Here is a 23,165-nt window from a genome sequence, read left to right as displayed (position 1 = left end):
GCTCAAAAGGAGGTTTCATCAGCTGAGCCAAGACCACATTAAGATCCCAAACCACAGGAGGAGGTTTCAGAGGAGGATTAACATTAACTAAACCCCTCATGAAACGAACCACCAGAGGATGAAGAGAGAGAGAACGTCCCTCTAGATGCCGATGGAAAGCAGCAATAGCACTGAGATGTACCCGGATGGAAGTCGTCTTCAGCCCAGACTTGGACAAATGCAACAAATATTCCAGAACCGAGGACACCGGAACCAAACTCGGATCCAGATGGTGCGAGGTACACCAGGATGAAAATCTGGTCCACTTCTGGGAATAACAAAGCCGAGTCGAGGCCTTGCGCGAGGCTTCTAACACCTCCCTGACCACCGAAGTCAGGGGGAAAGGAACCAAGCCGTCAGATGTAATGACTGAAGATTGGGATGCAACAGCGAACCCCGACTCTGAGACAGCAGAGAGGGAAACACAGGCAGAAGTAGAGGCTCCCTGGCACTGAGTTGAAGGAGCAGGGAGAACCAGTGCTGACGAGGCCAACGAGGCGCAATGAGAATCATAGTGGCTCTGGATGACTTGAGGTGAACCAACGTCCTCAAGATCAGAGGAAAAGGAGGAAACGCATAAAGGAATCTCCCTCCCCAGTCAAGAAGGAAGGCGTCTGCCTCGAGACGGTCCTGGGAGTAAATCCTTGAACAATAAAGGGGCAGTTTGCGAGTCTCCGGGGAGGCAAACAGATCCACCTGAGGAGTCCCCCAGCGGCGGAAGATCTCGCGCAGGACTCTGGAGTTTAGCGACCACTCGTGCGGCTGGAGAAGACGACTGAGCTTGTCGGCCAGACAATTCTTCTCTCCCTGAATGTAAACCGCCCGCAGGAAGATGTTCTGGGAGGTCGCCCATTCCCAAAGGTGCAAAGCTTCCCTGCACAGGGACCAAGAGCCCGTCCCCCCTTGCTTGTTGACATAATACATTGCCACTTGGTTGTCCATCCGTACCAGGACCACCTGATTGCGCAGCAGATGACCGAACGCTCGAGCTGCCAGAAAAATGGCACGAAGCTCCAACACATTGATGTGACAAAGACGGTCCTCCGCCGACCATAGCGCTTGAGTCCGCAGACCGTTGAGGTGAGCTCCCCAAGCGTACTCCGAAGAGTCCGTGTTCAGGACCTTGCGAGGTGGAGGAACGAGAAAGAGCAAACCCCCGGAAAGATTGGAAGAGTCGGTCCACCAACGGAGCGATCGTCTCAAGGAAGGAGTCACCGTTACAGGAAGGGAGAGCGGGTCTCGATCCTGACGCCACTGGGAGGCCAAGGTCCACTGAGGGAGTCTCAGATGCAATCGGGCAAACGGCGTGACATGAACTGTCGAAGCCATGTGGCCGAGTAGAATCATCAGCCTGTGGGCAGATACGGAGCGCTGCAGCAAAATCTGACGGGCCAGACAAAGCAGAGCCTCCAGTCTCGACGAGGGAAGGAACGCCCGAAGGCAAACCGTGTCCAGCACGGCCCCGATAAACTGAAGGGATTGAGCCGGGCACAGCTGCGATTTGGGAAAATTTACCTCGAACCCCAGACGTTGAAGAAAAATGATAGTCTGTCGGGTCGCTGAGATAACCCCCTCCCGGGATGAAGCCTTGATCAGCCAATCGTCCAGGTAGGGGAAGACCTGCAGCCCCTGAGATCTCAGGGCAGCCGCTACCACCACCATACATTTCGTGAAGACCCGAGGAGACGAGGCCAGCCCGAAGGGAAGGACGCGATACTGGAGGTGCAACTCCCCCATCTGGAACCGTAAGAACCTGCGGAACGCGGGATGTACCGGAACATGAGTATATGCTTCCTTCAGGTCCAGGGAGCACATCCAATCCCCCGAGTCTAACAGAGGGTACAGGACTGGGAGGGACAACATACGGAACTTCTCCCGGACAAGAAACTTGTTGAGCCCTCGGAAGTCCAGAATTGGGTGTAAGTCCCCTGTCTTCTTCGGGACCAAGAAATACCGGGAGTAAAACCCCCGTCCCCTTTGGTTCGGGGGAACAGGCTCCACCGCCCGAAGGCTCAACAAGGACTTGGCTCCCGACAAGAGAAGAGGAAGCTGGTCTCGACAGCCAAGAAAAGTCCCCGGCGGACATTCCGGCGGACTGGCTAAGAAGTTTAGCGAGTAACCTTCGGAGATGATCCGGAGCACCCAAGCGTCCGACGTGATCTCGGCCCAGGCTGGAAGAAAGACCTGCAATCGGCCCCCGATAGAAAGGGGGTCCTTCGAAGTGCGGAGGGGTCCGCCCCCAACCGCGCATCACGTCAAAAAGACGGAGCGGGTTTAGACGCTCCTTGCGCCTGAGGCTTTGGTTGGGACGCTCTGCCCTGCTGCGGGGGACGCCGGGGCGGAGGCCTCGAAAAAGCCGGCGTCAACTTCTGCGGGTACCGCCGCGGAGGAGGTCTAAACGGCTTCTGCGGTGGAGCCCGGGGTTTAGGACGGACCAATGAGGCAATAGAGCGCTCATGTTCGGACAAGCGTTTGGTCGCCGCCTCCAAGGACTCATCGAACAACTCGGAGCCCACACAGGGGAGATTGGCCAGACGTTCTTGCAAGTTTGGGTCCATATCCAAAGTACGAAGCCATGCGAGACGGCGCATCGCCACCGCAAAAGCGGATATGCGAGAGGCCAACTCAAAGGCATCGTAAACTGCGTGAAAAAGGTAGAGACGCAGCTGAGATAAATTGGCCATAAAGGCTCCAAAATCCTCCTTATGGGAATCCGGCATGACCCCATAATACCTGGGCAACGCCTTCACCATCTGCCTTAAATAGGATGAGAAGGTGAATGCGTAATTAAGGACCCTGGCAGCCATCATTGAGTTGGAATAGAGGCGATGACCAAACTTGTCCAGGGTCCGCCCTTCCCGCCCGGGGGGAACCGCAGCCGAGACCCGAGAAGGCTGGGACTTCTTCAACGCCGACTCCACCAGCAACGACTGGTGAGACAACTGCGCTTTATCGAAGCCCTTACAAGGGACTGTCCGGTACTTAGACTCCATCTTAGATGGAACCGCTGTGACTGTAAGAGGGGAGTCCCAGTTCCTCAGAAAGGTTTGGTGTAGAACCTTGTTAAGAGGCAGCCGGGGAGTCTCTCTGGGAGGAGAGGGCAAATCCTGCTCCTCCAAAAATTATTTCGTGTATTGCGACCCTGACGCCAGGTCAAGGTCCAAAGCCCTCCCCATATCCAGCACAAATCGTGAAAAGGAGGAGGGCTTCGAAGGAGGCGACGGAGAACGAGAAGCCCTCGTCGCCAAGAAGGAAGGGGAAGCCTCACGAGAATAACGAGGTTCCTTCCCCGTACCCGAACCCCAAGAGGCCGCACCAAGCGACCTTGACGGGGTCGGGGACCGGCCATGCCCCGAGGAACCCCTTCGGGAGGTCCCCAGGGTATGGGGGACCGAGGCACGCCCCCTCCGTCTTGGCGAAGAGTCCCTCGAGTACTCAACCTCGGAGGAACGGAGAAGCCTCGGATTATCGAGGCGAAGCTCGGAGACCCGAAGGGTCTCGGCCCCGGTCGGTGAGGAGCGACCGCGTCATCGAGAAGCAACCCGTTGACGTTTGGGCTTCCTTGACCGACGCTTCGCCCGAGGCCGACCTGAGGGCGAGGAGCCCCGGGAGGATCTCGACGAGGAGGAAGAGGAGGAGATCCTCCGAACCCTCCGTACCTTGTCCCGAGGCCGCACGCTCCGCTCAGGCTGGTCAGCCGAGGTCGAGGGCAAGGCCGGGGCCGAGGCCGAAGCCGTCCCGGGGGCCGAAGTCGAGGGTACCGAGACCGATGCCGCCGACGCCGGGGCCGCCGAAGGCGGCTGGAGGTGCGCGAGGGCACCGGACAGCTCCGAGGTAATGAGCGCACGGAGTAAGTCCTGAAAGGCCGGCACCGCCATCATGGCAGGTAGATCCTGGGTCGGCGGGTGCTCCCTCGAGGGCGACCTCGGTCTCGAGTATTCCCGCGGGGCACCCGACTTCGGGGCGGGGCCGAGGACGACCCACCCGCCCCCGTCGATGAGCCTGAGGATGGCTTCTTCGAGGCTGGAAGAGAAGAAGGAAGCGAGGACTTACCCTTCGTCGACTTCGGGGTCGAGGAGACCGGCTTCGACGACGCGGGCTGTCGGGGCGAGGTCGAGGGAGACGAGGCCGAGGTCAAGGCCGGGGACGACGTCGAGGCCTTCCCCGCCCCGGCTTCCACCGCAAAGAGCTCTGCCATACGAGCGCGATGGCGGCGGAGGGCCCTTGTTTGAAACGTAGAGCACCGAGTACAGGAGTCGGTCGGGTGCTCAGGGCCCAGACAAAGTAAGCACCACCGGTGAGGATCGGTGATCGAAAGGAGACAATCGCACCGGGTGCACTTTTTAAAACCCGTCAAAGGACGGGACATGGACACGAAACCCGGCCGGGAACGAACGAGGTCCCGCGGCCGCGGCTCCCGGGAGCCCCCGGAGCTGAACGGAAGAAAAATAAAAGTTTTTTGGTTTTTTTTCGACGAAAACCGATACACAATCAAATAAAAAAATAAAGTAAGCACAGCGACCGAGAGGGAAACACTCAGCCGCGGTGACAGAAGGCTAAACAAGAAGAGCACAATTTCCACAGGGCTTCTGGCTCCGCGGAAAAGACTGAACTGAGGACCACGAGGTGAGGATGCGCCCTCTAGTGGGCAAGAAGGCATGCACATGCGTGGTGCAGTGTAGCAAACTTGAAACTTCAATCAAGTTTGCTTGAAAAGCTGTCCGCGCTGGGGCTCCGTAGATGACGTCACCCACATGTGAGAATATCATGCCTGCTTGTCCTGGGATAAGGCTGGCTGCCTGGTCCCCGCCGCTTCCCCCCGAGAATGGCAGATGCTGCTGTCTCCTCTTCTGTTCTCTCGCGGCATAGCAGCGCACTAGGTTGCCTGCCTGGTCCTGCGCCACTTCCCAGGCAGGCAACCTTCTGCACTGCTATGCCACGAGAGAACAGAAGAGGAGGCATCCGCATCTGCCGTCCATTCTCAGGGAAGCGGCAGGGACAAGGCAGACAGGCAGCCAGCCTTGTGTGTTGCTCTCAGTGAGTGAAGGTGCCAGAAGTTAAAAAAGAGGTACGCACAGGGGGGGGGTGGCGGGGGAGGAAGGAGGAAGAGGGCCGGCAAGCATGGGAGAGTGGCAGCATTAAAATAATGTAACGGGGGAAGGGGGGGCGCTTTGGGTATTCACTCTATAAGACGCACCCTTATTTCCACCCACTTTTTTTGGGAAAAAGTGCGTCTAATGGAGCGAAAAATACAGTACCTACTGGTACTGAGTTTGAAATGGTCTCCCAGTGGTTTGAGAAAACACAAAGGATTAATATTTACATGTTTCTGTTCACAGGTTCTGATTGCTGCAGTTTGAAATGTGGAAAAGAGGATGGAACTTTCTGTATAGACATCTACTGTTGCAACTATAGAACATAAAAAGGTCTCTTGAAGTGATGTCTAAAATTGTTCTGTGACTGGAAAAATAAGCGTGTTGCTGTGACTAATCTTTTCATGTGTTGTATCTTCAGTGTCACAGTGTCTACTGTACAATATCAAAGGTGCTTGATAGAGAATGGACAACAAGAATGCCAAAGAAAATTTTGTCTTCTCAGGAGGGGGATAGGGAGGAACATAAATACACAATTATTTATTAAATTCTTGATATACTTCCTTTCTGTGGTACAACCAAAGTAGTTTACCTATTTCATACAGGTATTTTAATAAATCAAAGTTTTTGTCTTGGGCAATGGTGAATTAAGCGACTTGTCTAAGGTCACAAGAAGATTCAATGGAAAATGAACCTTTTTCCTGGTTTACAGCCCATTGGACTAATCATTAGCTACTCCTCCACTCCAATAATAGTTCCCCCCCCCCACCCTGATAGTCAGCCAGCATTGGTCAGTGTTTTTTGTTTAAACACTTAGGACTAGATACACTAAGGACACCGATCATGTCCCGACCAGTTTGCGACCCCAATCCAATTCACTAACTTTACTCCCGATCCGATCCATGCATGCAAATGAGGGGAAACGGCATGCTAAGTAGGAAGGCAGCAATTCACTAAACTGAAGGCGGAACACCAATTGGGCTGGCCAATCCAAAAACAAGCGACTGCTGAGGACCAGTCGCTCACATCCCTGCCAAATCTCTTGCTCTCTGCTGCCCCAACTCTCCCGGCTCACACTGCAGGCAAGGACTTTCCTGCTCTCTGCCGCCCTTCCCTGCAGTGCCCTCCCCCTCCAGGCCCAGATCCGTCCTGTCTCTTACTACCCTGGAGCAACCTGCTGTAAAACTTTCCCCACAACAGGAGCACCGCCAGTCAGCACACCACCACAATAATACCCGCATCACTGCCCGCAGTGTCCTTCCTGCTTTAAATCTGTGGGTTAAAACCGAACGTTTGGTTACATAAAGGCAAGGCTTCACATATCTGCTACATCAGCAAGCCGTGGCTCCTCTAGTGATGGTACTTTGGACACAGATTGAAGAAAACCACTTGCCACTGGATATTTTCTGTTCTGGTGAAAAACATTACTGTCGTGAGCATGGGAGCATAGACAGACAGCAAGTGCAGGCGCAGACCATCTACAGGCAAAGAAGATGGTCTAGTTCGGTGCTTGGACCCGTGCTCTTCAACATATTTTTAAACGACCTAGAAATTGGTATGAGGAGTGAGGTGATTAAATTTGCAGACAATACGAAGTTATTCAGACTAGTGAAGACGCAGGATTGCGAAGACCTGCAACGTGACATAAACACACTCGAGAAATGGGCCGCAACATGGCATATGAAGGTTTAACGTGGATAAATGTAAGGTGATGCATGTCAGTAACCCAAATCTTATATACAAATACAGACTTGGTGGGCTATAGCCCTTTTCTGCTGCTTTTTTCTATGTTTCTATGATGTCTGGTGCAGTACATGGAGAGACCCCCCAGGAAAGAGACTTGGGAGTGCTGGTCAACAAGTCGATGAAGCCTTCTGCGCAATGTGCGGGGGCGGCGAAAAGGGCGAACAGAATGCTAGGAATGATTAAGAAGGAGATCACAAACAGATCGAAAAAGGTTATCATGCTGCTGTACCAGGCCATGGTACGCCCTCACCTGGAATACTGTGTCCAGCACTGGTTGCTGTACATAAAGGAGGACATGGTACTAGTAGAAAGGGTCCAGAGAAGAGCTAAAATGGTTAAGGGGCTGGAGGAGTTGCCGTACAGTGAGAGATTAGAGAAACTGGGCCTCTTCTCCCTTGAAAAGAGGAGACTGAGAGGGGACGGGACATGATTGAAACATTCAAGACAAGAAAGGAATAGACTTAGTTGATAAAGACAGGTTGTTCTCCCTCTCCAAGGTAGGGAGAACGAAAGGTCACTCTCTAAAGTTAAAAGGGGATAGATTCCGCACAAACGTAAGATAGTTCTTCTTCACCCAGAGAATGGTGGGAAACTGGAACGCTCTTCCGGAGGCTGTTATAGGGGAATACACCCTCCAGGGATTGAAAACAAAGTTAAGACAAGTTCCTGCTGAACTGGAACATACGCAGGTAAGGTTAGTCTCAGTTAGGGCACTAGTCTTTGCCCTAAGGGCCGCCGCGTGAGCAGACTGCTGGGCACGATGGACCATTGGTCTGACCCAGCAGCGGCAATTCTTATGTTCTTAATGTTGCTGGCTAGATTAGCCCCCAATATTCAGTACAGGGCCATATCTGGGCACTGGCATTGAATATTGGGGCTAATTTTGGATGGGCTGGCCACTGGAGCTGATGTGGGCCCCTGCTGACTGGGACTTAAATAACTTTTAAACTCTATTTTAATGTTTTGATGGCCCTCAGAAAGCCTCCCTCCTTCCTTCCCAAATCCATCTATAAGCTCTCCTACCCCCCCTACTACTATTACTACTACTTATCATTTTTATAGCACTACTAGACATACGCAGTGTTGTACATCGAATCTTAGAAGAGATAATCCCTGCTCAAAAGAGCTTATAATCTAGTCAAGATAGACAAACTGGACAACAATACACATGCTCAGGTGAAGGAATTACAAAGACAGCATTGCCCATACACTCTAACCCCACCTCCCCTCTGGCAGTTTAGGTAGCCCCCCACCCTTCCAGGTATACCTCTGCTCAATGGTCCAGTGGGTTGCTGGAGGCAGGAGTGTAGCCCTTTTGGCTAGGGTTACCAGAAATCTGGACTTACCCAGTCATGTCCTCATTTTAGAGGGCATGTCCAGGCATCCGGACAGCTTTTCAAAACCCGGCACTTTGTCCGAGTTTTGAAAAGCAAATCGCGCCAGGAGGGGCATCTGCGCATGCATGGATGCCCTCCCGATCGAGATGAACAGGCTGAGCGGGCAGGGATGTAATGGGTGTAATGGGGCAGGGATGGGTGGAACTAGGTGGGTCTAGGGTAGGGGTAGGGAACTCCGGTCCTCAAGAGGTGTATTTCAGTCGGGTTTTCAGGATTTCCCCAATGAATATGCATGAGGTCTATTTGCATGCACTGATTTCAATGCATATTCATTGGGGAAATCCTGAAAACCCTACTGGAATACGGCTCTCGAGGACCGGAGTTCCCTACCCCTGGTCTAGGGGGTCTGGATTTTACTTAAAACCTGGTAACCCTGCCTTTTGCTCTTGCCCCTTGCAGCTGGCCTCAGGAAATGGCTGCTATGATCCCTTGTTGCAGCTCCTGGTACTTGTGCAGGTCATGGCAGCCATTTCTTGAGGCCAGCTGCAAGGGGCAGGAGGGAGGGAGGCTGAGGTCCTACTCCCAGTAATCCACTGGACTACCAGAAAGCAGATTTAGGTAAGGGGCGACCTACCTAAACTGTCGGGGGATACTATGATGTGGTAGGAGGGCTTAACCTTTTCCTATCGTGTGTCATTCCAAAAATGTCGTTGCCATCGTGGATACACAGCCTGTATGGACTAATAAAGAGCCAGAAACACAAAATATTTGAATTTACAGACTTATGACTTATTTACATTATGTTTACAATAGCCGTAAATGATAACGGCGAATAATACAAAACTTTGCTAAAATAATTACGATTGGAACCAGCGTAACGTAAAATTTATTACGATAGGAAAAGGTTAAAGAAGACATGGGCTAGGGTGAGAATGAAGGAGGGGAGCTTTCGGGGGGGGGGGGGGGGGGGGGGGGGGGGGTTCTCAGAGTGGGATTGTGGCACTAGGATGGAATTTAAAAGTTATGTGGATGCCGGCCAATATTCAGTGCTGGCACCTAAATCACAAAGTGGCCTAATTTAGAATAGCTTTTGATCTATCCTAAAGTGGGCCACTTAGCGATCAGGTACTGGCATCCACATAACCCTGGACTCCTCCCTAATCCCACCTCCTCTACTGCCCCTGGCCTGACCATTTTTTTCATCAGTCAAGGTTATATTCAGTGGCACTGCCTGGGGATTTAAGATGAATACTATCTTGAGTGAATTCCTTCAAAAGGTTGCAAAATATATCCACATAAATTAATAAATAGATAAATAAATAGGCAAGCTGGCAGGAGCCTTTCCTGCCCGCTTAAATCAATTTGAATATCAGGCCCTTAGGGCCCAGTTTACTAAAGTGCTGTAAGCTTTTGCAGGTACTGTGTGTTAATTGCCATAATTAACGCACAGTAACTGCAATGCCTCCATAGTAACTGTTGGGAACTTTCCCAGCCTTTTGCCTTTCAGCTAATAAAGAAGAAAGGTATTTACTGCACATTAACTGAATGGCAAATAATGCAAAAAGCTATGCCTCTTGAGGAGGCACTAAATGTATCATGAATAGTTAATGACTTACATATATAACTGTAAGGCACACTCTGATCTCTTCAATATTAGGTGATTAACAGAGAAATTACTGTGTACTAAGCTGCTGCATTAACTCTTTGCACAGATCTGCACTATTAATTCATCTTAATTTCCTTGTTAACTACTAAACACAGCTTAGTAAGTAGTAAATGACAGAGGAAAAGACCAGGTGGCCCATGCAGTATTCCCGGTTGCCTTTGTCTCTGTTTTTCTACTACATATTGACATGCAAAGAGGCAGATGCATCACATCTCATGGCAGAGCCTCAGTTCTACTACAAAATTATAAAGGACAAAATTAAAGAGTGTGGATTAATGAGACAAAGTCAACATGAATTTAGTCAAGGGAAATCTTGCCTCACCAGTTTACTGCATTTCTTCAAAGGGGTGAATACACATGTGGATAAAGGTGAGCTGGTTGATATTTTGTATCCGGATTTTCAAAAGGCATTTGACAAAGTGCCATCATGAAAGACTTCAGAGGAAAATCGGAAAGTCATGGATAGGGAGGCAATGTCCTATTATGGATTAAGAACTGGTTAAATGTTTCAGTATTCTCAATGAAGAAGGGTAAATAGTGGGGTTCCCCAAGGATCTATGCTAAGAGCAATGTTCCCTCTAAGGACCGAGTTCATGTGAGCAAGAAAATTTTTTTCATGAGCAAAGGCCTGAGTAAGCCAAAATTTTTCCGTTACATTACATCAGAGAAAGGAGAAAGCAATGCGTGTCCATTTATGCTGTGCAAAACATAAAGAGAGGCAGACACAAATAGCTAAAAACTGACATAATCCAATCACTACATTACAAATCAGCAAATGCAAGTAAATTCAAAATATGGAAAAATGATATAATTTTATTGGACTAAATAATGTATTTCACAAGCCAAAACCTCCTTAATCAGGTTAGGACAATATACTGCTATTATGGTATCCTGTCCTAAACCTGAGGAAGGGTTTTGGTCACTAAGTTAGTCAAAAAGGTATTATTTCCATTTTTACTTATTAACATGGCTACCACACTACTTTATCTTAAACTAAAAATGAAATTATTTTTCTACCTTCATTTTCTGGCTATTTACTTTTTCAGTTGTGTTGGTGGTTTTTGCTTTCCTGCCCATTTGTCAATTTTTCTCTTCCTTTTCCTTTCAGCTTTCTTCAATTTCTGCCTGTCCAGATTTAATTTTTTTCTTACTATCCAATCAGTCTGCCCCCTCCCCACTTCCATTAGTCTGCCCCCTCTCCTCTCTACTTCCAGCATATGCCCTCTAACTCCCTCCATGTCCATCCAGCATGTACCCCTCTGACCTCTCCACTTCCATCCAATGTGCCCTTTTACCCTCCCCACATCATTCCAGCATGTGCCACTCTGCTCTCCTCACTTCCATTCAATGTATCCCCTATCTTCCTGATATTTAGCAGCACTTAACCATAGAGTGCTGCCAAATATAAGTACAAACTGCCCTGATCCTCTGAGGCTGGGTCAGAGTCAAGGCTGTCCTGGAACCTATTAGATACCACCTATATTCAGTGCTGGTGTCTGGGTAACTCATGTAGAACCGCACAAATAGGTGTTCTATAGTTGCCCAGTTGGTGCTGAATATTGACTGGCACTCAGAGAGCTCCAATGGCCACACACATCCTGGATATTCAGTGTCATGTCCAGATATAGGGCTCCTTTTACAAAGCTGCGTTAGAGCATCAACGCGCGCTACATTGCTGCACGCGTTAGATGCTAATGCCAGCATTGAGCTGGCATTAGTTTTAGCCACATAGCGCACGGTAATATCCTGCATGCGCTAAAAACGCTAGCGCACCTTAGTAAAAGGAGCCCATAGTCTGGCATTGAATATCTGGGTATAAATCAATTCAAAGTGGTCAAATTTTATAAAATGCTAACCAACTGTGGGCTGAATATCTACCCTAAAATGTAGGGGAAGAGATAATTGAGATGATATTTACTCAGTTTATGCTTTTAAAAACTACTGTTTAACACTCCATAGAGAAAATAAAATAGAAAGGCCTGTTCTTTTCTTAAGCTGATAATCAATATTTTCAGGTTTAAACTATGGACTATCAAGGATATATCTTAAATCTAAATATTTCCCTGTTGGATGGGGGTCAATAGAACCTGCAGATACCACAATACCACCACTAGACCGCAGCAAGCAAAAGTAATGTTCATGTAAACTCACATTCTGTCACTTGAAACAACTTGATATATCTGCAGCTTTTTGGGTATGCAAGTGCAATGAATCAAGGAATAAATCCAGAACCTCTTTATTCTCCTCTATAGGAGTGAAGCGTTAAGTGGTTTTAATAACAAAGTGAAATCTAAGAACAAACTTTCCGTTTAGATCTTATATTCCCTTTCTTTCCAAACCAAAAGGGTCAGAGTACCGATTTATATGTAGACCTCCGGGTCAAAGCATTGCTTGATATTATAAAAACTGGTTTCATTTAACAATACTGGATTTTTGTTAAGAATGTAACGTGAACTGTAGGCAAAAAAAAAAAAAATCATATTAATATGAAAGAAGAACCCCCCCTTATAACCAAAGTAACCTACGTTTTATTTTTTTAGCTCAGTATAGTTGGACAGAATCAACGTGCTGGTCACGTAAAGAAATACAAGAATTAAAGTTCAGTAGCCTTTCTTTCTCCTTTGCTGCCAGCAAAGCAGCAAGAAGCCAAGATGCGAATCAGTCATTCCCCACACTCAGACCTCCATCCCACCCCTATTCGAGATTGTAAGGTTATTTTCTTGCATTGTTGTTTCTGTTCTCTGTTGAATCTCTAATAAAAATGATAGAAAAAAAAAAAGAAAAGAAGAAGCCAAGATGTTGCTTGTGCCACTACTTAACAGACCTCATCACAACCAGGAACAAGATAATTAGTTCCCCCCCCCTCCCCCGGAGGACACTTTTAAGAGGAACACCGCTGTCAGGAAGAAGCTTTTAGAAGCCCGGTGAGATGGGAGAGACGTGTGTGATAGAGAAGGAAGGGGAGGAGTACAAGAAAATTAGGAGCCGCGATCATAGAGTGTATAAAGAAGATTACCAGGGTAATGTAAATCCGTAGGAAAGTGGAAAGAGATAGCTAAAGGGTTGGACCTGACGTTTTCAATGAAATCGAGGATGTTTGCTGACTTTAGACAGAGGTAGAGAGAGCTGGTTGTCTGTGTGCTGTGTGTTTGGGATGGGGCTCTGCAGCATCCCTGCACCCCCCCTCCCGTTGAGATTTCGGGTTGTCTGTGTGGTAGGATGAGGAGAGAGAAAATTTAAGATTTATATGGAGGGATTCATACAGGGAGGGGGGCGGGGACGATCGTTGGGAGACAGCTTTAGCAGGGATGTATGTTACCGGAAGGTGTCCGGGACGAGGGAGGGTGGTCACTGAGAGAGAGAGGAGGGGAGGGGGTGCTTTGTAAGCTTTTTGCTGGGGAGAAGGGGGGGGGGGGGATTTGGCTGAGTGTCCATCCTAGAAAGAGGGCAGAGAATACCGGGGATTGAACTCACCAGGGTCAGAGGCGAGGGACATGAAGTCTAGGGAGTTTAAGCTAGTTGATCAGGTTACACCCCCTCCCCAGCAGTCTTGCCGTCCCCAAACAAAGCTTGTGGCACAGAAAAGCCACATCTTTTAATGACTGGATATTCTAGACCAGTGGTTCCCAACCCTGTCCTGGAGGACCACCAGGCCAATCGGGTTTCAGGCTAGCGCTAAATGAATATGCATGAGAGAGATTTGCATATAATGGAAGTGAGAGGCATGCAAATCTGCACCATGCATATTCATTAGGGCTATCCTGAAAACCCAATTGGCCTGGTGGTCCTCCAGGACCTGCAACAACTTTTTAAGTTAAGTAGATTCATTTTCCTTGCCACTGAAAATCTATTCTTAGTACACAAAGAGCATTTTGCCTTAGCCAGCATTTTTACACTAAAGTCATATATAAAGTCACTGTGATGGGACAGTGTGTTCGGCTATAGGAGTCTAGGCTCTTGGTCGAATCACACATTTTCTGAGTATATGTGAAGATTGTATAGATGCAATTTATATATATATTTATACTTTCAGTTCTATATAAGAACATAAGAACATAAGCAATGCCTCTGCTGGGTCAGACCTGAGGTCCATCATGCCCAGCAGTCCGCTCACGCGGCGGCCCAACAGGTCCAGGACCTGTGCAGTAATCCTCTATTTATACCCCTCTATCCCCTTTTCCAGCAGGAAATTGTCCAATCCTTTCTTAAACCCCTGTACTGTACTCTGCCCTATTACTCCCTCTGGAAGCGCATTCCAGGTGTCCACCACTCGTTGGGTAAAGAAGAACTTCCTAGCATTCGTTTTAAATCTGTCCCCTTTCAACTTTTCCAAGTGTCCTCTTGTTCTTTTATTTTTCGAAAGTTTGAAGAATCTGTCCTTCTCTACTCTCTCTATGCCCTTCATGATTTTATAAGTCTCTATCATATCCCCTCTAAGTCTCCTCTTCTCCAGGGAAAAGAGACCCAGTTTCTCCAATCTCTCAGCGTATGAGAGGTTTTCCATCCCTTTTATCAAGCGTGTCGCTCTCCTCTGAACCCTCTCGAGTAACGCCATATCCTTCCTAAGGTACGGAGACCAATATTGGACGCAGTATTCCAGATGCGGGCGCACCATCGCCCGATACAATGGCAGGATAACTTCTTTTGTCCTTGTTGTAATACCCTTCTTGATTATGCCTAGCATTCTATTTGCTTTCTTAGCGGCTGTTGTGCACTGTGCCGTCGGCTTCATTGTCATGTCCACCATTACCCCCAAGTCCCTTTCTTGGTTGCTCTCATTCAATAATATCCCTCCCATCGTATAGTTGTACCTCGGGTTTCTGTTTCCAACATGCAATACTTTACATTTCTCAACGTTGAACTTCATCTGCCATCTCGCCACCCATTCCCCCAATTTGTTCAAGTCCCTTTGCAATTCTTCGCATTCCTCTTTAGTCCCAGCTCCACTAAATAGTTTTGTATCGTCCGCAAATTTTATTATCTCACACTTCGTGCCTGTTTCTAGATCATTTATGAATATATTAAATAGCAGCGGCCCTAGCACTGAGCCCTGCGGAACACCACTCGGAGTCGTGACCCCCATCCAGTCCGAGTAGTGGCCCTTCACCCCTACCCTCTGTTTCCTACCCGCCAACCAGTTTCTGATCCATCTATGTACGTCTCTGTCCACTCCATGGTTCTTCAGTTTCCGGAGTAGACGTTCGTGAGGCACCTTGTCAAAGGCTTTTTGGAAATCAAGGTATATGATGTCTATGGGGTCTCCTCTGTCCATCCGTTTGTTAATTCCTTCGAAGAAGTGCAATAAGTTCGTTAGGCACGATCTCCCCCTGCAGAAACCATGTTGGGTTGTTTTCAAAAGTTCGTTTCTTTCCAGATGTTCATCGATGTGTTCTTTAATCAGTGCTTCCGTCAGTTTCCCCGGAACCGAGGTCAAACTCACTGGTCTGTAGTTTCCCGGGTCACCTCTATACATTGAGAAGTCTTGCTTGTAGTATTGTTATCTACAAATTTGACTTCTCTACCCTTAAAACCTCTTTGTAAGTCCTCTCCACTCAGCACGTTTGACTTAGAGAATGACACGGGGAAAAAATTTGTCTCTATCCCGTCCCCGCGAGCTCGGGCCCTGTCCCCGCAAACCATCTGATCCTATCCACACAAGCCTCAAATAGTTTTATACTGAAATTATATTAAAGTATAAAAAGAAACAATATTCTCTACAATTGTCAATTTATAAATCAGCGTCTTCTCCTCACTCTCTCTTCCCCATTTCCCTCAACGTCCTCGGCCCACTCTCTCTCCACTTCCCTTCAGTGCATGCACATAAGCAAGCAAGCAATTTTATATAATTTTCATTCTATTCATTCATAGAAATTAAAGTCTAAATAATGCCAGTCACATAACAAAACATGATTTTATAAAAATAATTCCCTGCACATTCAAGCCTGCAAGGATTACTAGATGTCTTTCAGCAGCTCCCCTCCCTCCCTCCTCCTTACCTTCATGGCCAAGTCAAAATGATGTACCAAAAATAAAATTTTAAAAAACACAAAGCACACTGTACGCAGAGAAAATGTTAATTATTTATATTCTGCAGGTTTACAAAGATGTCAAGGCAGATGACATATGCAATGTCACCTCAGTAACAACTATACAAAAATAGACAAAAATACCCCCTCCCTTCTTACTAAACCGCGATAGCAGTTTTTAGCGCAGGGAGCTGCGCTGATTGCCCTGCACTGCTCTCGATGCTCATAGGCTCCCTGCGTTAAAAACTTCTATTGCAGTTTAGTAAAAGAGGGCCATAGTGCAAAATATAGACAGCTGATATAAATTCTCAAAAATGACACATTTTTATTACTAAACTGAAAATAAAATCATTTTTCCTACCTTTGCTGTCTTGTGATTTCATGAGTCTCTGGTTGCATTTCCTTCTTACTGTATCCTTTTTTTTCATTTCTTTCTTTCTGCACTCTGGCCTTCCTTCCTTCCTTAGTGCCCCCAGTGCCTCCTTCCTATGTCCTTAGTGCCCCTTCCTGTGTCCTTAGTGCATCCAGTGCCTCCTTCCTATGTCCTTAATGCCCTTAGTGCCACTTCCTATGTCCTTAGTGCCTCCTTTCCATGTCCCCCTCACTGTCTACCAGACTTTGTCCCCCCCACCATCCCCGAAGCCAGCCTGCCTGCCTGCCTCCTTCCCTCCCTGCCTTCCGCGCAAAAAAAAAGCCTCCCTCCTTCCTTCCCCCGCCCCCCCCAGTCGGCTCTACTGCTGCTGCTCTGCTTATCTCCCTGCTGCTGCTAATCGTCACCCAGAAGCCTTCTTCCTGACGTCAATTCTGAGGGGCCAGCACAGTTAAATTCATTTCTGGTGTGCTACTGGCATGTACATTTTGACACCACACCAGTGGTGTAAATTACTGGCCGGCACTGTTAAATTACTGCTGAAGAGAGCAGGAAGCCAGACCATAAGAGAAAATTGAGGCAGTGAGGGGGAGGCGCTGATTATAACCGTAGGCTTGCCCTCTTGATTTCCACCTCTAGCTCCACTTCCCTTCCTGAGTTTTTCCTCTAGCTCCACCTCACTACTGGTCTTGCCTAACAGTACAATGAGCGCAGGGGTGGGGGAGTATGAGTACCTCTCCTGCCTCCAGTAATACTCTGCACAGCCGCAGTGGTGAGGGAGGTAGATGACAAAGGTAGGGGGAATGATTTTATTTTCAATTTAGTGTTTGAATTGTGTCAATTTTTAATCTGCTATCTTTTGCGCTACTCAGGAAGAAATACATTTGTTTATTTTTCTCTGGGGTAGTACTGCATGCAGAGTCTTAAATCTTAAGGTTTCATTTTTATATATTAGTACTTTTAGTTTTTGGCCCTGTATTTGCATAGGAGTTATCTATATTCTGGTAGGAATGAATGTTGAGAAGAATAGTGTGTTTTGTGTAGTTTAATTTTGTGGTTAACCATTACCATTATGTGTTAATAAGATTATATTGTGTGTGTGTATAAATATATGAAAAATGAATGGAAAAAATTGTGTTATTATTAGTACTATTATGGGGGCGGAGTCTGGGGCGGAGAATGGGCGGAGTCTGGCCCACAACTTTGTCTGTGTTTTGGATTTCGGCCTTAGGGTGATTGGGTTTGACACCCCTGTTCTATACAAAAGATGAGTGTAGTATAAAAAAAAAACCTCCAAAAGTCCAGAAAATGATTGAGAATTTTTATATATGGTTCTTTCAGTTTGCTGCAATAAGAACATAACATAAGAACATAAGGTGTGATAAATTTAGTACACTACTGTATTATGAGAGAAAATTGTATTAATTTTAAGTTTAAAATACACAAAAGAAACTCTTTAAAATGAGCTTATTGTAGCATCTTTTTTAAAAATTTACACCTCCTTACAAATACCATCTTAATGAAGGATTTACTATTTTACCACAATGCATGGAAGTGTGTTAAGGCTCAATTCTTTCCCCCCCCCCTTTTTTTTTTTCTCTCAAATCCATGCAAAATGTTTTTAGCACTGGCCGGCGTGCTGAATGCTCTGAGCTGCTCCGATAGTCATAAAGTTCTTATGAGCTTTGGAGCAGTGCAGAACATTCAGCGTGCCAGCTAATGCTAAAAATCTCTTATGCAGTTTTGTAAAAGGGAGGTTAATGTTGGAGATTAATTCCTGGGTCAAAAGTGGAGTTAAGGCAAGCTACTATTTCTGGTCCTATTGTTAATCTGTGTTGCTGCACAGTTTGGTCCCAGAATTTGTTGGAGGTCCTACACTCAGGTCTCCCAGATCAGGGATGTATCATGCTAGCACAGCACCACACATTAACCTCCCAGCATATATGGTTCCTTCCGATTATTAATCCCCAAATGCATTATTCTGCATTTCTTTGGATTGAATTTTAGTTGCCAGATATTGGACCATTCCTCTAACTTTTGCAGATCCTTTTTCATATTTTCCACTCCCTCTTCAGTGTCTACTCTGTTACATATCTTGGTATCATCCGCAAAAAGGCAAACTTTTCCTTCTAACCCTTCAGCAATGTCACTCATTGAACAGGATCGGCCCCAGCACCAAACCCTGAGGGACTCCGCTACTCACCTTTCCTTCCTCCGAGCGACGTCCATTAACCACCACCCTCTGGCGTCTGTCCAACAGCCACTTTCTAATCCAGTTCACCACTTTGAGTCCTAACTTCAGCCCTTCAAGTTTGTTGAAGAGCCTCCTATGAGGATCCGTATCAAAGGCTTTGCTGAAATCTAAGTAAATTATATCTAGCATATGTCCTCAATCTAGTTCTCTGGTCACCCAATCAAAAAATTGGCACGATTTACCTTTTGTAAAGCCATGTTGCCTCAGATCCTGTAGGAAGTTCACTATCCTTTCTTTCAGCGACACTTCCATTATTTTTCCAACAACTGAAGTGATATATCTTGTTGGGCAGACTGGATGGACCTTGCTGTCATCTACTATGATGCAGTAGATTAGTGGGTAGAGTTTTCTGAAGCAGAATTCTTGTAGTTTGCGAGTCATGAGGGAAGTGTCCAGTGTCTTTAATTTAATAGTTAGAGATGTTAGATGTTACTACTGTTTTAACTTCAGTAGTTAGAGGAGGTTAGGGCCTTTACTACCTTTATAAACTAAGCAGAATACATACAATTGCTTAATTATATCATACAATTAAACAACATAGAAGTTAATATTTTTCATACCTTCATCTTGTTTCCAAAAGGTTCTTTAACAACTTTTACTCAACCAAATATAGCGATAGTTAATAAAACCTTACATTCCATAAAACCAGCAATGTCTTTACATGATCTATTTCCCTCTACAGTCAAACAATATGACACTTTATCACCATTTATTCAAAAAATAATTTCTGGTAGTTCAGCCACAGGCAATGTCCCATATTCCTGGAAAATTGCCTATATATGTCCCAAGTTGAAAGGCTCAAAAGATTAATACCTCTTTATTATCTAATTATTGTTCAATAACTAATTTACCTTTTTTTTCTCTAAGCTAAAAAAACTTTTGTGGGTGAACAGCTGACCCATCAAACAGGTTTCTGATGCCATCATAACACAGACATCACATTACTAAGTATTATAACCTATATAGAAACTCATCTTGGCTAAGATAAATGGTTTAAGTTTATTTGATATACTGCCATTCCTAAAAAAAAATACAGCACAGTGGTTTACAAAATTAGGATGGAAGGAATTCCAATAATAGATACGGTAGGATAGAGAACTAGAAAAGCAACACTCATATCAAGGAAACCACATTATTAATTACAGGTATATATTGATAGTCAATCAGAACAGAATGTAGTTCACAGATGGAAATAGGACATGCATACCACTTTTTTTGTGGTTACACATTCAAAGCGGTTTACATATATTTAGGTACTTATTTTGTACTTGGGTCAATGGAGGACATATTTGATAAATTTTTAGCTGACAAATAAGAGACTGTAATATATGTTCTTCTTTTCTTCTTGTCCAATTACTGTTTTCCTATGTACTTTTGTGCTAACTTTGTTAACTGGTTCGAGTCCCATCTGGGAATGTCCCAGTATATAAGACTAAGGATTGGATTGGATTGGACTTGCCCAGGGTCTCAAGGAGCAGTGGTGGGATTTGATCCCACAACCTCAGGATGCTGAGGCAATAGCTCTGCTACTAGGCAGCTCCTCACTGCCACACAGATGCCCAATACCAGCAACCTAACACATGTCTCCCAATGCATCTTTAAATAAGTGAGTCTTGAAGGGTGCTTGAACTCTCATTTAGGACATGACAGTTCAAGATGGAGAGTGAGTGGAAGTGAGTTCCATAATACTGGAGCTGCATGCCTTGGAGTTTAATCTTGCAGATAATACTGAGGGGATAAGTTGTCGATGGTAATGCAGTGATCTAAGAAGATGGGGGTGGAAACATACTGAATAATAAGAGCACATGTACTGTGGATACGGTTTTGTGAGCAAGAATAAGGACCTTGTGTTGGATATGATGGGCAACCAGGAGCCAATGGTTCTGAATAAAAAGGGAAGTGACATGGCCATATTTCCTAGCTCGAGTGAATAGTCTTAAGGCAGTCTTTTGTACTGATTGCAGTCTCCAGAGAAGAAATTGAGAAATACCAGAGTATTACAATAATCCAACCAAGACAGTAGTAGAGCATAAAGAAGAATCATTTGTGAGTTTTTATCTAAATAAGAATAAATAGCATGAAATTGGTACAAAGCCATGGAACAAGACCTAGTTAATGTTGCAATCTGTGGGGAGAATGAAAATTCCCAATCAAGAATGATACCTAAATATTGAAACACGATTATTAATTTTGTGACAGAACTTCGAAATAATGGAAAAATTGCTGAGGCATCTATTTCCAATAACCTAGAAGGCGGTGGTTTTATTTTGTTGTAATCAGATGGATTTCCTGTTCCATTTGGAGAAAAGCAATGTCAGGAAGCAGAGAATCCATGTAATGGATCAGTAAAATATCATCTGCCTAATAATAATAACTTTTAAATCCAAGATTGTGAATTTAGAGTTGTAAGTGGGCTAATGTATATGTTAAAGAGAAGGGATGCAAAACAGAGCCTTGGAGAACTCCATATTTTAGAGTTAGTAAGGGGGGATGATGAACCAGCAAACAAGACTGTAAAAAATCAGTAAGTGAGGTAGGAAGTGAACTAATGAAGAACTGTTCCAGTCAGGCCCATTTGCGAAAGTCGAGTAAGTAATAAAGAATGATCTACTAGACCTAACACTGCTGATAATTGTAGGAAGAAGCAAAGCAAGAAGACCCAATGTTCCACAGAAAAAGGAGCAATTCAAAGAAAACCAAACTGTGGAAAACACAATGTTCTTGACGTTCCTTTTATTTCTTGAAATGTGTTCTCAAACAAAATAAACCTTGTCCTCATGGGTCAATTTTACCTCATGACCCATGTGGACAAGGTTTATTTTGTTTGAGAACACATTTGAAGAAATAAAAAAAATGTCAAGAATATTGTGTTTTCCACAGTTTGTTTTTCTTTTGATAATGGTAGGAACAAATGACCTGGCCAACAATACCCTGCTTGGAGCACAGATAGTTTTTGGGGAGTTGGGGAGGGGTTCTTTTCAGAAAGATTACAAAATACTGAGAACTTCAATAAGTTGGTAAGACCCTGGTGCCATCGAGAAGGCTTTAGGTACTTAGTAGGATGGAGCATCACATGGAAAAACAAAAGCCTATATTATAATGATGGACTGCATCTTACTGTGGCAGGAAAAATAATCCTTGCTGAGAAATTCAGGCAATATATATCTAGGCATTCAAACTAGAAGGTGGAGGTGGCATATGGATGCAGGTTAGTTCTGGTGGCCACACCAGCAAAAGATAAGATATCACAGTAGTAAAGATAGCAACATAAATAACAATCTTAGCAATTCATTTCGTAGCAGTGCAGTAGGAAGTGATACTTACCAAAAAACTATGTATTGGAAGCTCTTGAATAAACCTGATGGGCAGAATTTTGGACCCAAAGTGGTGAACTGGATTAGAAACTAGTTGACGGACAGAAGCTAGAGGGTGGTGGTTTATGGAATACGCTTGGAAGAAGGAAAGGCAAGTAGTAGAGTGCCACAAGAATTTGTGTTGGGACTGATTCTGTTCAATATATTTGTGAGTGACATTGCCAAAGGGTAGAAGGTAAGGTTTGCATTTTTTGTGGATTATACCAAGATTTGTAACAGAGTGGCACCCTGGAGGTAGTGGAAAACTTGAAAAAAGGATCTTCAAAAGTTAGAAGAATGGTCTAATATTTGGCAACTAAAATTCAATGCAAAGAAGTGCAGAGTGATGCACTTGGGGAGTAGAAATCTGAGGGAACCGTATGTGCTAGGAGATGAGAGGCTGATGTGCACGGATGGGGAGAGGGACCTTGGGGTGAAAGTGTCTGAGGATCGGAAGACGATGAAACAGTGTGATAAGGTGGTGGCTGTAGCCAGAAGTATGCTGGCCTATATAGAGTGAGGCATAACCAGAATAAAGGAGGTGGTAATGCCCCTGTACAGGTCATTAGTGAGGCCCCACCTGGAGTATTGTGCTCAGTTTTGGAGACCGTATCTGGCTAAGGATGTAAAAAGACTTGGAGCGGTCCAAAGAAAACCAGCAAAAATGGTATGGGGTCTTGCACCAAAGAACGTACAAGAACAGACTGGATGACCTGAATATATACTGTATACTCTAGAGCAGTGTTTTTCAACCTTTTTTGGGCAAAGGCACACTTGTTTCATGAAAAAAAATCACGAGGCACACCACCATTAGAAAATGTTAAAAAATTTAACTCTGTGCCTATATTGACTATATATAAAGTAATTCTCTTGAATAGGAATCAAATAAACACAAAGAAAGTATTTTATAATTACTTTATTATGAAATATTAAGTAAACAGAATAGTGAAAAATTATAAAATACTTTATTCAGTGCGAAACCTGGGCCTGTTTGGCTGAACACAAAGCTGATATTCTGGCTGGAATCGAAGAAAGACACACACGTAGCTCTTCGTCAACAGCTCTCAGTCTCTCTCTGTATTTGGTTTTTATAGCATACAAAAATAGACAAATATACCCTCCATCCTTTTTATTAAACCACAATAGCAGTTTTTAGCGCAGGGAGCTGCGCTGAATGCCCAGCGCTGCTCTTGACGCTCATAGACTCAATGCGCTAAAAAACACTATTGCGGTTTAGTAAAAGGTGACCATATTTTAAAATATAGACAGCAGATATAAATT

The 23,165-nt window shown here is 45.5% G+C and overlaps 1 protein-coding gene across 3 annotated transcripts in view; it reads left to right on the top strand.

Moving 5' to 3' along the window:
- The first annotated feature begins 12,750 nt into the window (after window positions 1-12,750).
- The window catches only part of AP5S1 (adaptor related protein complex 5 subunit sigma 1), a 31,319-nt gene continuing 20,904 nt past the window's right edge, over window positions 12,751-23,165 (top strand). Inside the window, exon 1 of one of the 3 annotated variants that reach the window (XM_033933677.1) lies at window positions 12,751-12,805. The gene's annotated coding sequence lies outside the window, so the exon portion shown is untranslated. Of the gene's footprint in view, window positions 12,902-12,923; window positions 12,998-23,165 lie in introns of those variants that run through there. The other 2 variants (XM_033933601.1, XM_033933773.1) reach the window with 2 other exon arrangements.

This window comes from Geotrypetes seraphini, chromosome 1 (genome assembly GCF_902459505.1).
Source record: "Geotrypetes seraphini chromosome 1, aGeoSer1.1, whole genome shotgun sequence".
NCBI classification, from domain to species: domain Eukaryota; kingdom Metazoa; phylum Chordata; class Amphibia; order Gymnophiona; family Dermophiidae; genus Geotrypetes; species Geotrypetes seraphini.
Note: the sequence above shows the minus strand (reverse complement) of the source record. Positions and strands in the feature narration are given on the sequence as shown.